The 16,810-nt window shown below is 55.8% G+C and overlaps 1 long non-coding RNA gene across 1 annotated transcript; it reads right to left on the bottom strand.

The window, feature by feature from the left end:
* Positions 1-10,026: 10,026 nt before the first annotated feature.
* LOC127070221 (uncharacterized) lies at positions 10,027-15,709 on the bottom strand. Its single transcript, XR_007784372.1, has 6 exons — positions 15,545-15,709; positions 14,155-14,450; positions 12,771-13,164; positions 10,249-11,782; positions 10,174-10,198; positions 10,027-10,112 (listed from the first exon to the last, which is right to left on the bottom strand). It is a non-coding gene; the product is annotated as an uncharacterized LOC127070221 (long non-coding RNA).
* Between the last annotated feature and the right edge of the window lie 1,101 nt (positions 15,710-16,810).

Below are 16,810 nucleotides of genomic sequence, written 5' to 3'. Positions count from 1 at the left end.
CCCAGACGCAACCCAGACGCAACCCAGACGCAACCCAGACGCAACCCAGACGCAACCCAGACGCAACCCAGACGCAACCCAGACGCAACCCAGACGCAACCCAGACGCAACCCAGACGCAACCCAGACGCAACCCAGACGCAACCCAGACGCAACCCAGACGCAACCCAGACGCAACCCAGACGCAACCCAGACGCAACCCAGACGCAACCCAGACGCAACCCAGACGCAACCCAGACGCAACCCAGACGCAACCCAGACGCAACCCAGACGCAACCCAGACGCAACCCAGACGCAACCCAGACGCAACCCAGACGCAACCCAGACGCAACCCAGACGCAACCCAGACGCAACCCAGACGCAACCCAGACGCAACCCAGACGCAACCCAGACGCAACCCAGACGCAACCCAGACGCAACCCAGACGCAACCCAGACGCAACCCAGACGCAACCCAGACGCAACCCAGACGCAACCCAGACGCAACCCAGACGCAACCCAGACGCAACCCAGACGCAACCCAGACGCAACCCAGACGCAACCCAGACGCAACCCAGACGCAACCCAGACGCAACCCAGACGCAACCCAGACGCAACCCAGACGCAACCCAGACGCAACCCAGACGCAACCCAGACGCAACCCAGACGCAACCCAGACGCAACCCAGACGCAACCCAGACGCAACCCAGACGCAACCCAGACGCAACCCAGACGCAACCCAGACGCAACCCAGACGCAACCCAGACGCAACCCAGACGCAACCCAGACGCAACCCAGACGCAACCCAGACGCAACCCAGACGCAACCCAGACGCAACCCAGACGCAACCCAGACGCAACCCAGACGCAACCCAGACGCAACCCAGACGCAACCCAGACGCAACCCAGACGCAACCCAGACGCAACCCAGACGCAACCCAGACGCAACCCAGACGCAACCCAGACGCAACCCAGACGCAACCCAGACGCAACCCAGACGCCACCCAGACGCAACCCAGACGCAACCCAGACGCAACCCAGACGCAACCCAGACGCAACCCAGACGCAACCCAGACGCAACCCAGACGCAACCCAGACGCAACCCAGACGCAACCCAGACGCAACCCAGACGCAACCCAGACGCAACCCAGACGCAACCCAGACGCAACCCAGACGCAACCCAGACGCAACCCAGACGCAACCCAGACGCAACCCAGACGCAACCCAGACGCAACCCAGACGCAACCCAGACGCAACCCAGACGCAACCCAGACGCAACCCAGACGCAACCCAGACGCAACCCAGACGCAACCCAGACGCAACCCAGACGCAACCCAGACGCAACCCAGACGCAACCCAGACGCAACCCAGACGCAACCCAGACGCAACCCAGACGCAACCCAGACGCAACCCAGACGCAACCCAGACGCAACCCAGACGCAACCCAGACGCAACCCAGACGCAACCCAGACGCAACCCAGACGCAACCCAGACGCAACCCAGACGCAACCCAGACGCAACCCAGACGCAACCCAGACGCAACCCAGACGCAACCCAGACGCAACCCAGACGCAACCCAGACGCAACCCAGACGCAACCCAGACGCAACCCAGACGCAACCCAGACGCAACCCAGACGCAACCCAGACGCAACCCAGACGCAACCCAGACGCAACCCAGACGCAACCCAGACGCAACCCAGACGCAACCCAGACGCAACCCAGACGCAACCCAGACGCAACCCAGACGCAACCCAGACGCAACCCAGACGCAACCCAGACGCAACCCAGACGCAACCCAGACGCAACCCAGACGCAACCCAGACGCAACCCAGACGCAACCCAGACGCAACCCAGACGCAACCCAGACGCAACCCAGACGCAACCCAGACGCAACCCAGACGCAACCCAGACGCAACCCAGACGCAACCCAGCCGCACCCCAGACGCAACCCAGACGCAACCCAGACGCAACCCAGACGCAACCCAGACGCAACCCAGACGCAACCCAGACGCAACCCAGACGCAACCCAGACGCAACCCAGACGCAACCCAGACGCAACCCAGACGCAACCCAGACGCAACCCAGACGCAACCCAGACGCAACCCAGACGCAACCCAGACGCAACCCAGACGCAACCCAGACGCAACCCAGACGCAACCCAGACGCAACCCAGACGCAACCCAGACGCAACCCAGACGCAACCCAGACGCAACCCAGACGCAACCCAGACGCAACCCAGACGCAACCCAGACGCAACCCAGACGCAACCCAGACGCAACCCAGACGCAACCCAGACGCAACCCAGACGCAACCCAGACGCAACCCAGACGCAACCCAGACGCAACCCAGACGCAACCCAGACGCAACCCAGACGCAACCCAGACGCAACCCAGACGCAACCCAGACGCAACCCAGACGCAACCCAGACGCAACCCAGACGCAACCCAGACGCAACCCAGACGCAACCCAGACGCAACCCAGACGCAACCCAGACGCAACCCAGACGCAACCCAGACGCAACCCAGACGCAACCCAGACGCAACCCAGACGCAACCCAGACGCAACCCAGACGCAACCCAGACGCAACCCAGACGCAACCCAGACGCAACCCAGACGCAACCCAGACGCAACCCAGACGCAACCCAGACGCAACCCAGACGCAACCCAGACGCAACCCAGACGCAACCCAGACGCAACCCAGACGCAACCCAGACGCAACCCAGACGCAACCCAGACGCAACCCAGACGCAACCCAGACGCAACCCAGACGCAACCCAGACGCAACCCAGACGCAACCCAGACGCAACCCAGACGCAACCCAGACGCAACCCAGACGCAACCCAGACGCAACCCAGACGCAACCCAGACGCAACCCAGACGCAACCCAGACGCAACCCAGACGCAACCCAGACGCAACCCAGACGCAACCCAGACGCAACCCAGACGCAACCCAGACGCAACCCAGACGCAACCCAGACGCAACCCAGACGCAACCCAGACGCAACCCAGACGCAACCCAGACGCAACCCAGACGCAACCCAGACGCAACCCAGACGCAACCCAGACGCAACCCAGACGCAACCCAGACGCAACCCAGACGCAACCCAGACGCAACCCAGACGCAACCCAGACGCAACCCAGACGCAACCCAGACGCAACCCAGACGCAACCCAGACGCAACCCAGACGCAACCCAGACGCAACCCAGACGCAACCCAGACGCAACCCAGACGCAACCCAGACGCAACCCAGACGCAACCCAGACGCAACCCAGACGCAACCCAGACGCAACCCAGACGCAACCCAGACGCAACCCAGACGCAACCCAGACGCAACCCAGACGCAACCCAGACGCAACCCAGACGCAACCCAGACGCAACCCAGACGCAACCCAGACGCAACCCAGACGCAACCCAGACGCAACCCAGACGCAACCCAGACGCAACCCAGACGCAACCCAGACGCAACCCAGACGCAACCCAGACGCAACCCAGACGCAACCCAGACGCAACCCAGACGCAACCCAGACGCAACCCAGACGCAACCCAGACGCAACCCAGACGCAACCCAGACGCAACCCAGACGCAACCCAGACGCAACCCAGACGCAACCCAGACGCAACCCAGACGCAACCCAGACGCAACCCAGACGCAACCCAGACGCAACCCAGACGCAACCCAGACGCAACCCAGACGCAACCCAGACGCAACCCAGACGCAACCCAGACGCAACCCAGACGCAACCCAGACGCAACCCAGACGCAACCCAGACGCAACCCAGACGCAACCCAGACGCAACCCAGACGCAACCCAGACGCAACCCAGACGCAACCCAGACGCAACCCAGACGCAACCCAGACGCAACCCAGACGCAACCCAGACGCAACCCAGACGCAACCCAGACGCAACCCAGACGCAACCCAGACGCAACCCAGACGCAACCCAGACGCAACCCAGACGCAACCCAGACGCAACCCAGACGCAACCCAGACGCAACCCAGACGCAACCCAGACGCAACCCAGACGCAACCCAGACGCAACCCAGACGCAACCCAGACGCAACCCAGACGCAACCCAGACGCAACCCAGACGCAACCCAGACGCAACCCAGACGCAACCCAGACGCAACCCAGACGCAACCCAGACGCAACCCAGACGCAACCCAGACGCAACCCAGACGCAACCCAGACGCAACCCAGACGCAACCCAGACGCAACCCAGACGCAACCCAGACGCAACCCAGACGCAACCCAGACGCAACCCAGACGCAACCCAGACGCAACCCAGACGCAACCCAGACGCAACCCAGACGCAACCCAGACGCAACCCAGACGCAACCCAGACGCAACCCAGACGCAACCCAGACGCAACCCAGACGCAACCCAGACGCAACCCAGACGCAACCCAGACGCAACCCAGACGCAACCCAGACGCAACCCAGACGCAACCCAGACGCAACCCAGACGCAACCCAGACGCAACCCAGACGCAACCCAGACGCAACCCAGACGCAACCCAGACGCAACCCAGACGCAACCCAGACGCAACCCAGACGCAACCCAGACGCAACCCAGACGCAACCCAGACGCAACCCAGACGCAACCCAGACGCAACCCAGACGCAACCCAGACGCAACCCAGACGCAACCCAGACGCAACCCAGACGCAACCCAGACGCAACCCAGACGCAACCCAGACGCAACCCAGACGCAACCCAGACGCAACCCAGACGCAACCCAGACGCAACCCAGACGCAACCCAGACGCAACCCAGACGCAACCCAGACGCAACCCAGACGCAACCCAGACGCAACCCAGACGCAACCCAGACGCAACCCAGACGCAACCCAGACGCAACCCAGACGCAACCCAGACGCAACCCAGACGCAACCCAGACGCAACCCAGACGCAACCCAGACGCAACCCAGACGCAACCCAGACGCAACCCAGACGCAACCCAGACGCAACCCAGACGCAACCCAGACGCAACCCAGACGCAACCCAGACGCAACCCAGACGCAACCCAGACGCAACCCAGACGCAACCCAGACGCAACCCAGACGCAACCCAGACGCAACCCAGACGCAACCCAGACGCAACCCAGACGCAACCCAGACGCAACCCAGACGCAACCCAGACGCAACCCAGACGCAACCCAGACGCAACCCAGACGCAACCCAGACGCAACCCAGACGCAACCCAGACGCAACCCAGACGCAACCCAGACGCAACCCAGACGCAACCCAGACGCAACCCAGACGCAACCCAGACGCAACCCAGACGCAACCCAGACGCAACCCAGACGCAACCCAGACGCAACCCAGACGCAACCCAGACGCAACCCAGACGCAACCCAGACGCAACCCAGACGCAACCCAGACGCAACCCAGACGCAACCCAGACGCAACCCAGACGCAACCCAGACGCAACCCAGACGCAACCCAGACGCAACCCAGACGCAACCCAGACGCAACCCAGACGCAACCCAGACGCAACCCAGACGCAACCCAGACGCAACCCAGACGCAACCCAGACGCAACCCAGACGCAACCCAGACGCAACCCAGACGCAACCCAGACGCAACCCAGACGCAACCCAGACGCAACCCAGACGCAACCCAGACGCAACCCAGACGCAACCCAGACGCAACCCAGACGCAACCCAGACGCAACCCAGACGCAACCCAGACGCAACCCAGACGCAACCCAGACGCAACCCAGACGCAACCCAGACGCAACCCAGACGCAACCCAGACGCAACCCAGACGCAACCCAGACGCAACCCAGACGCAACCCAGACGCAACCCAGACGCAACCCAGACGCAACCCAGACGCAACCCAGACGCAACCCAGACGCAACCCAGACGCAACCCAGACGCAACCCAGACGCAACCCAGACGCAACCCAGACGCAACCCAGACGCAACCCAGACGCAACCCAGACGCAACCCAGACGCAACCCAGACGCAACCCAGACGCAACCCAGACGCAACCCAGACGCAACCCAGACGCAACCCAGACGCAACCCAGACGCAACCCAGACGCAACCCAGACGCAACCCAGACGCAACCCAGACGCAACCCAGACGCAACCCAGACGCAACCCAGACGCAACCCAGACGCAACCCAGACGCAACCCAGACGCAACCCAGACGCAACCCAGACGCAACCCAGACGCAACCCAGACGCAACCCAGACGCAACCCAGACGCAACCCAGACGCAACCCAGACGCAACCCAGACGCAACCCAGACGCAACCCAGACGCAACCCAGACGCAACCCAGACGCAACCCAGACGCAACCCAGACGCAACCCAGACGCAACCCAGACGCAACCCAGACGCAACCCAGACGCAACCCAGACGCAACCCAGACGCAACCCAGACGCAACCCAGACGCAACCCAGACGCAACCCAGACGCAACCCAGACGCAACCCAGACGCAACCCAGACGCAACCCAGACGCAACCCAGACGCAACCCAGACGCAACCCAGACGCAACCCAGACGCAACCCAGACGCAACCCAGACGCAACCCAGACGCAACCCAGACGCAACCCAGACGCAACCCAGACGCAACCCAGACGCAACCCAGACGCAACCCAGACGCAACCCAGACGCAACCCAGACGCAACCCAGACGCAACCCAGACGCAACCCAGACGCAACCCAGACGCAACCCAGACGCAACCCAGACGCAACCCAGACGCAACCCAGACGCAACCCAGACGCAACCCAGACGCAACCCAGACGCAACCCAGACGCAACCCAGACGCAACCCAGACGCAACCCAGACGCAACCCAGACGCAACCCAGACGCAACCCAGACGCAACCCAGACGCAACCCAGACGCAACCCAGACGCAACCCAGACGCAACCCAGACGCAACCCAGACGCAACCCAGACGCAACCCAGACGCAACCCAGACGCAACCCAGACGCAACCCAGACGCAACCCAGACGCAACCCAGACGCAACCCAGACGCAACCCAGACGCAACCCAGACGCAACCCAGACGCAACCCAGACGCAACCCAGACGCAACCCAGACGCAACCCAGACGCAACCCAGACGCAACCCAGACGCAACCCAGACGCAACCCAGACGCAACCCAGACGCAACCCAGACGCAACCCAGACGCAACCCAGACGCAACCCAGACGCAACCCAGACGCAACCCAGACGCAACCCAGACGCAACCCAGACGCAACCCAGACGCAACCCAGACGCAACCCAGACGCAACCCAGACGCAACCCAGACGCAACCCAGACGCAACCCAGACGCAACCCAGACGCAACCCAGACGCAACCCAGACGCAACCCAGACGCAACCCAGACGCAACCCAGACGCAACCCAGACGCAACCCAGACGCAACCCAGACGCAACCCAGACGCAACCCAGACGCAACCCAGACGCAACCCAGACGCAACCCAGACGCAACCCAGACGCAACCCAGACGCAACCCAGACGCAACCCAGACGCAACCCAGACGCAACCCAGACGCAACCCAGACGCAACCCAGACGCAACCCAGACGCAACCCAGACGCAACCCAGACGCAACCCAGACGCAACCCAGACGCAACCCAGACGCAACCCAGACGCAACCCAGACGCAACCCAGACGCAACCCAGACGCAACCCAGACGCAACCCAGACGCAACCCAGACGCAACCCAGACGCAACCCAGACGCAACCCAGACGCAACCCAGACGCAACCCAGACGCAACCCAGACGCAACCCAGACGCAACCCAGACGCAACCCAGACGCAACCCAGACGCAACCCAGACGCAACCCAGACGCAACCCAGACGCAACCCAGACGCAACCCAGACGCAACCCAGACGCAACCCAGACGCAACCCAGACGCAACCCAGACGCAACCCAGACGCAACCCAGACGCAACCCAGACGCAACCCAGACGCAACCCAGACGCAACCCAGACGCAACCCAGACGCAACCCAGACGCAACCCAGACGCAACCCAGACGCAACCCAGACGCAACCCAGACGCAACCCAGACGCAACCCAGACGCAACCCAGACGCAACCCAGACGCAACCCAGACGCAACCCAGACGCAACCCAGACGCAACCCAGACGCAACCCAGACGCAACCCAGACGCAACCCAGACGCAACCCAGACGCAACCCAGACGCAACCCAGACGCAACCCAGACGCAACCCAGACGCAACCCAGACGCAACCCAGACGCAACCCAGACGCAACCCAGACGCAACCCAGACGCAACCCAGACGCAACCCAGACGCAACCCAGACGCAACCCAGACGCAACCCAGACGCAACCCAGACGCAACCCAGACGCAACCCAGACGCAACCCAGACGCAACCCAGACGCAACCCAGACGCAACCCAGACGCAACCCAGACGCAACCCAGACGCAACCCAGACGCAACCCAGACGCAACCCAGACGCAACCCAGACGCAACCCAGACGCAACCCAGACGCAACCCAGACGCAACCCAGACGCAACCCAGACGCAACCCAGACGCAACCCAGACGCAACCCAGACGCAACCCAGACGCAACCCAGACGCAACCCAGACGCAACCCAGACGCAACCCAGACGCAACCCAGACGCAACCCAGACGCAACCCAGACGCAACCCAGACGCAACCCAGACGCAACCCAGACGCAACCCAGACGCAACCCAGACGCAACCCAGACGCAACCCAGACGCAACCCAGACGCAACCCAGACGCAACCCAGACGCAACCCAGACGCAACCCAGACGCAACCCGGACGCAACCCAGACGCAACCCAGACGCAACCCAGACGCAACCCAGACGCAACCCAGACGCAACCCAGACGCAACCCAGACGCAACCCAGACGCAACCCAGACGCAACCCAGACGCAACCCAGACGCAACCCAGACGCAACCCAGACGCAACCCAGACGCAACCCAGACGCAACCCAGACGCAACCCAGACGCAACCCAGACGCAACCCAGACGCAACCCAGACGCAACCCAGACGCAACCCAGACGCAACCCAGACGCAACCCAGACGCAACCCAGACGCAACCCAGACGCAACCCAGACGCAACCCAGACGCAACCCAGACGCAACCCAGACGCAACCCAGACGCAACCCAGACGCAACCCAGACGCAACCCAGACGCAACCCAGACGCAACCCAGACGCAACCCAGACGCAACCCAGACGCAACCCAGACGCAACCCAGACGCAACCCAGACGCAACCCAGACGCAACCCAGACGCAACCCAGACGCAACCCAGACGCAACCCAGACGCAACCCAGACGCAACCCAGACGCAACCCAGACGCAACCCAGACGCAACCCAGACGCAACCCAGACGCAACCCAGACGCAACCCAGACGCAACCCAGACGCAACCCAGACGCAACCCAGACGCAACCCAGACGCAACCCAGACGCAACCCAGACGCAACCCAGACGCAACCCAGACGCAACCCAGACGCAACCCAGACGCAACCCAGACGCAACCCAGACGCAACCCAGACGCAACCCAGACGCAACCCAGACGCAACCCAGACGCAACCCAGACGCAACCCAGACGCAACCCAGACGCAACCCAGACGCAACCCAGACGCAACCCAGACGCAACCCAGACGCAACCCAGACGCAACCCAGACGCAACCCAGACGCAACCCAGACGCAACCCAGACGCAACCCAGACGCAACCCAGACGCAACCCAGACGCAACCCAGACGCAACCCAGACGCAACCCAGACGCAACCCAGACGCAACCCAGACGCAACCCAGACGCAACCCAGACGCAACCCAGACGCAACCCAGACGCAACCCAGACGCAACCCAGACGCAACCCAGACGCAACCCAGACGCAACCCAGACGCAACCCAGACGCAACCCAGACGCAACCCAGACGCAACCCAGACGCAACCCAGACGCAACCCAGACGCAACCCAGACGCAACCCAGACGCAACCCAGACGCAACCCAGACGCAACCCAGACGCAACCCAGACGCAACCCAGACGCAACCCAGACGCAACCCAGACGCAACCCAGACACAACCTCGGACACAACCTCGGACAAAACCTTCAGACACAACCTCGGACACAACCTTCAGACACAACCTCGGACACAACCTCGGACACAACCTTCAGACACAACCTCGGACACAACCTCGGACACAACCTCGGACACAACCTCGGACACAACCTCGGACACAACCTTCAGACACAACCTCGGACACAACCTTCAGACACAACCTCGGACACAACCTTCAGACACAACCTCGGACACAACCTCGGACAAAACCTTCAGACACAACCTCGGACACAACCTTCAGACACAACCTCGGACACAACCTCGGACACAACCTTCAGACACAACCTCGGACACAACCTCGGACACAACCTTCAGACACAACCTCGGACACAACCTCGGACACAACCTCGGACACAACCTTCAGACACAACCTCGGACACAACCTCGGACACAACCTTCAGACACAACCTCGGACACAACCTCGGACACAACCTTCAGACACAACCTCGGACACAACCTCGGACACAACCTTCAGACACAACCTCGGACACAACCTCGGACACAACCTTCAGACACAACCTCGGACACAACCTCGGACACAACCTTCAGACACAACCTCGGACACAACCTTCGGACTAAACTTTTTCTACAACTTCTACAGAATTTTCTCACAAGTTGTACGTATCTTTCACATAAGTCTCGCACAACTTTTACACACATATTGGACTTCTTTCAAGCAACGTTTTCACAAACTCTCATACAGTTCTTACACGTCTCTCTTACAATCTTTCCGCAGCTTATGACGCATAATTTGACATGAAACAGAAGAATGTCTGGTAGAGTACTGATCGCAAATCAGACGTAACGCAACTGGAATGTCGTTGCTACTCAGTCGCTTCTCTTATACAATAAAGATACAGGTTTGACGTAACCTTTTTCTCTTTAGGCGATTATTCGAAGGTGTCGTATAAATGATCAATCACAAGCATTCCTATTCTGATGTCTATTTATAGCTTCTCCTGTGTTTAATATTATATAATAAGATCAGACAAAGATCATGCAAAAAATTAGACAAATAGTATATATTAAAATAAGACAAATATCATACAATAAAAACAGCAAAGAATATACAATAAAGTCAGACAAATATTATACAGTAGAATCAGACTAACACTGATTACTCGGAAATTACGGGGTCCTACTACCTGTTTTAGTAACGGGCCGGTAGATGTACTCTACGCACTCATTTTTACGTACACACGTTCACGGGCATATGGCGGTGCCCCTAGGATTATGCAAATATGTTGTCATTTTTCGATTCTACGTTGTATTAAGAAAAATAAGCTGGGCACTACAGATAAACAGGAAATTATGCGTGCTTGCTAGGAGATATGAAATACCTATTAATTACCTAAGAGAGAGGAACATAAGAAAAATGATTACTCCACGTCACTGGATGGTATCGACACCATGAGTGTGGAATTACGTTGATCCACTGTAAACTACCATAATACGAACTACATATTTTGCAAAATTTGTTAGGGTACATAGAGACGAGCTTTATAGAAATGCTGATGGTTACTCCGATTTTTCCGTAATAACGCAAACGACCCATGGTCCATGCTGTTTATCAAATAATCACGTTAATATCTAGGAATGGTAAGTTGACGGAATAAGATACCCTGGTGTTGTTTCTATCATCTGTGACGTCACGTACCTGTGACAGAAGTTACGGCGTTGTTTCTATTATCTGTGACGTCACAGATCTATTAGAGACGTTACGGCGTTGTTTTTCTATCATCTGTGACGTCACGGACCTGTGACAGAAATTACGGTGTTGTTTTTATCATCTGTGACTTCACGGACCTGTGACAGAAGTTACGGCGTTGTTGATATCATCTGTGACGTCACAGATCTATTAGAGACGTTACGGCGTTGTTTTTCTATCATCTGTAACGTCACGGACATGTGGCAGAAATTACGGCCCTGTTTCGACAATCTGTGACGTCACGGACCTGTAACAGAAATTACGGTGTTGTTTCTATTATCTGTGACGTCACGGACCAGTGACAGAAATTACGGTGTTGTTTTTATCATCTGTGACGTCACGGACCTGTCACAGAAGTTACGGCGTTGTTTATATCATCTGTGATGTCACAGATCTATTAGAGACGTTACGGCGTTGTTTTTCTATCATCTGTGACGTCACGGACCTGTGACAGAAATTACAGTGTTGTTTCTATCATCTGTGACGTCACGGACCTGTGACAGAAATTACGGTGTTGTTTCTATCATCTGTGACGTCACGAACCTGTGACAGAAGTTACCGCGTTGTTTCTATCATCTGTGACGTCACAGATCTATTAGAGACGTTACGGTGTTGTTTTTCTATCATCTGTGACGTCACGGACCTGTGACAGAAATTACGGTGTTGTTTCTATCATTTGTGACGTCACGGACCTGTGACAGAAATTACGGCCTTGTTTCGACAATCTGTGACGTCACGGACCTGTAACAGAAATTACGGTGTTGTTTCTATTATCTGTGACGTCACGGACCAGTGACAGAAATTACGGTGTTGTTTTTATCATCTGTGACGTCACGGACCTGTCACAGAAGTTACGGCGTTGTTTATATCATCTGTGACGTCACAGATCTATTAGAGACGTTACGGTGTTGTTTTTCTATCATCTGTGACGTCACGGACCTGTGACAGAAATTACGGTGTTGTTTCTATCATCTGTGCCGTCATGGACCTGTGACAGAAATTACGGCGTTGTTTCGACCATCTGTGACGTCACGGACCTGTGACAGAAATTACGGCGTTGTTTCTATCATCTGTGACGTCACGGACCTGTGACAGAAATTACGGCGTTGTTTCGACCATCTGTGACGTCACGGACCTGTGACAGAAATTCCGGCGTTGTTTCTATCATCTGTGACGTCACGGACCTGTGACAGAAATTACGGCGTTGTTTCTATCATCTGTGACGTCACAGATCCATTAAAGACGTTACGGCGTTGTTTTTCTATCATCTGTGACGTCACGGACCTGTGACAGAAATTCCGGCGTTGTTTCTATCATCTGTGACGTCACGGACCTGTGACAGAAATTACGGCGTTGTTTCTATCATCTGTGACGTCACAGATCTATTAGAGATGTTACGGCGTTGTTTCTATCATCTGTGACGTCACGGACCTGTGACAGAAATTACGGCGTTGTTTCGACCATCTGTGACGTCACGGACCTGTGACAAAAATTACGGCGTTGTTTCTATCATCTGTGACGTCACGGACCTGTGACAGAAATTACGGCGTTGTTTCTATCATCTGTGACGTCACGGACCTGTGACAGAAATTACGGCGTTGTTTCTATCATCTGTGACGTCACAGATCTATTAGAGACGTTACGGCGTTGTTTTTCTATCATCTGTGACGTCACGGACCTGTGACAGAAATTAGGGCGTTGTTTCTATCATCTGTGACGTCACGGACCTGTAACAGAAATTACGGCGTTGTTTCTATCATCTGTGACGTCACGGACCTGTGACAGAAATTACGGCGTTGTTTCTATCATCTGTGACGTCACGGACCTATGACAGAAATTACGGCGTTGTTTCTATCATCTGTGACGTCACGGACCTATGACAGAAATTACGGCGTTGTTTCTATCATCTGTGACGTCACAGATCTATTAGAGACGTTACGGCGTTGTTTTTCTATCATCTGTGACGTCACGGACCTGTGACAGAAATTGCGGCGTTGTTTCTATCATCTGTGACGTCACAGATCTATTAGAGACGTTACGGCGTTGTTTTTCTATCATGTGTGACGTCACGGACCTGTGACAGAAATTACGGCGTTGTTTCGACCATCTGTGACGTCACAGATCTATTAAAGACGTTACGGCGTTATTTTTCTATCATCTGTGACGTCATGGACCTGTGACAGAAATTACGGCGTTGTTTCTATCATTTGTAACGTCACGGACCTGTGACAGAAATTACGGCGTTGTTTCTATCATCTGTGACGTCACGGACCTGTGACAGAAATTACGGCGTTGTTTCTATCATCTGTGACGTCACAGATATATTAGAGACGTTACGGCGTTGTTTTTCTATCATCTGTGACGTCACGGACCTGTGACAGAAATTACGGTGTTGTTTCTATCATTTGTAACGTCACGGACCTGTGACAGAAATTACGGCGTTGTTTCTATCATCTGTGACGTCACGGACCTGTGACAGAAATTACGGCGTTGTTTCTATCATCTGTGACGTCACAGATCTATTAGAGACGTTACGGCGTTGTTTTTCTATCATCTGTGACGTCACGGACCTGTGACAGAAATTACGGCGTTGTTTCTATCATCTGTGACGTCACGGACCTGTGACAGAAATTACGGCGTTGTTTCTATCATCTGTGACGTCACGGACCTGTGACAGAAATTACGGCGTTGTTTCTATCATCTGTGACGTCACGGACCTGTGACAGAAATTACGGCGTTGTTTCTATCATCAGTGACGTCACAGATATATTAGAGACGTTACGGCGTTGTTTTTCTATCATCTGTGACGTCACGGACCTGTGACAGAAATTACGGCGTTGTTTCTATCATCTGTGACGTCACAGATCTATTAGAGACGTTACGGCGTTGTTTTTCTATCATCTGTGACGTCACGGACCTGTGACAGAAATTACGGCGTTGTTTCTATCATCTGTGACGTCACGGACCTGTGACAGAAATTACGGCGGTTTTTCTATCATCTGTGACGTCACCGATCTATTAGAGACGTTACGGAGTTGTTTTTCTATCATCTGTGACGTCACGGACCTGTGACAGAAATTACGGCGTTGTTTCTATCATCTGTGACGTCACAGATCCATTAAAGACGTTACGGCGTTGTTTTTCTGTCATCTGTGACGTCACGGACCTGTGACAGAAATTACGGCGTTGTTTCTCTCATCTGTGACGTCACGAACCTGTGACAGAAATTACGGCGTTGTTTCTATCATCTGTGACGTCACGAACCTGTGACAGAAGTTACCGCGTTGTTTCTATCATCTGTGACGTCACAGATCTATTAGAGCCGTTACGGCGTTGTTTTTCTGTCATCTGTGACGTCACGGACTTGTGACAGAAATTACGGCGTTGTTTCGAGCATCTGTGACGTCACGGACCTGTGACAGAAATTACGGCGGTTTTTCTATCATCTGTGACGTCACCGATCTATTAGAGACGTTACGGAGTTGTTTTTCTATCATCTGTGACGTCACGGACCTGTGACAGAAATTACGGCGTTGTTTCTATCATCTGTGACGTCACGGACCTGTGACAGAAATTACGGCGGTTTTTCTATCATCTGTGACGTCACCGATCTATTAGAGACGTTACGGAGTTGTTTTTCTATCATCTGTGACGTCACGGACCTGTGACAGAAATTACGGCGTTGTTTCTATCATCTGTGACGTCACAGATCCATTAAAGACGTTACGGCGTTGTTTTTCTGTCATCTGTGACGTCACGGACCTGTGACAGAAATTACGGCGTTGTTTCTCTCATCTGTGACGTCACGAACCTGTGACAGAAATTACGGCGTTGTTTCTATCATCTGTGACGTCACGAACCTGTGACAGAAGTTACCGCGTTGTTTCTATCATCTGTGACGTCACAGATCTATTAGAGCCGTTACGGCGTTGTTTTTCTGTCATCTGTGACGTCACGGACTTGTGACAGAAATTACGGCGTTGTTTCGACCATCTGTGACGTCACGGACCTGTGACAGAAATTACGGCGGTTTTTCTATCATCTGTGACGTCACCGATCTATTAGAGACGTTACGGAGTTGTTTTTCTATCATCTGTGACGTCACGGACCTGTGACAGAAATTACGGCGTTGTTTCTATCATCTGTGACGTCACAGATCCATTAAAGACGTTACGGCGTTGTTTTTCTGTCATCTGTGACGTCACGGACCTGTGACAGAAATTACGGCGTTGTTTCTCTCATCTGTGACGTCACGAACCTGTGACAGAAATTACGGCGTTGTTTCTATCATCTGTGACGTCACGAACCTGTGACAGAAGTTACCGCGTTGTTTCTATCATCTGTGACGTCACAGATCTGTTAGAGCCGTTACGGCGTTGTTTTTCTGTCATCTGTGACGTCACGGACTTGTGACAGAAATTACGGCGTTGTTTCGACCATCTGTGACGTCACGGACCTGTGACAGAAATTACAGTGTTGTTTCTATCATCTGTGACGTCACGAACCTGTGACAGAAGTTACCGCGTTGTTTCTATCATCTGTGACGTCACAGATCTATTAGAGCCGTTACGGCGTTGTTTTTCTATCATCTGTGACGTCACGGACCTGTGCCAAAAATTACGGCGTTGTTTCTATCATCTGTGACGTCACAGATCTATTAGAGACGTTACGGCGTTGTTTCTCTATCATCTGTGACGTCACGGACCTGTGACAAAAATTACGGCGTTGTTTCTATCATCTGTGACGTCACAGATCTATTAGAGACGTTACGGCGTTGTTTTTCTATCATCTGTGACGTCACGGACCTGTGACAGAAATTACGGCGTTGTTTCTATCATCTGTGACGTCACAGATCTATTAGAGACGTTACGGCGTTGTTTTTCTATCATCTGTGACGTCACGGACCTGTGACAGAAATTACGGCCTTGTTTCTATCATCTGTGACGTCACAGATCTATTAGAGACGTTACGGCGTTGTTTTTCTATCATCTGTGACGTCACGGACATGTGACAGAAATTACGGTGTTGTTTCTATCATCTGTGACGTCACAGATCTATTAGAGCCGTTACGGCCTTG

Source organism: Vespula vulgaris, chromosome 17 (assembly GCF_905475345.1).
Source record: "Vespula vulgaris chromosome 17, iyVesVulg1.1, whole genome shotgun sequence".
NCBI lineage: Eukaryota > Metazoa > Arthropoda > Insecta > Hymenoptera > Vespidae > Vespula > Vespula vulgaris.
Note: the sequence above shows the minus strand (reverse complement) of the source record. Positions and strands in the feature narration are given on the sequence as shown.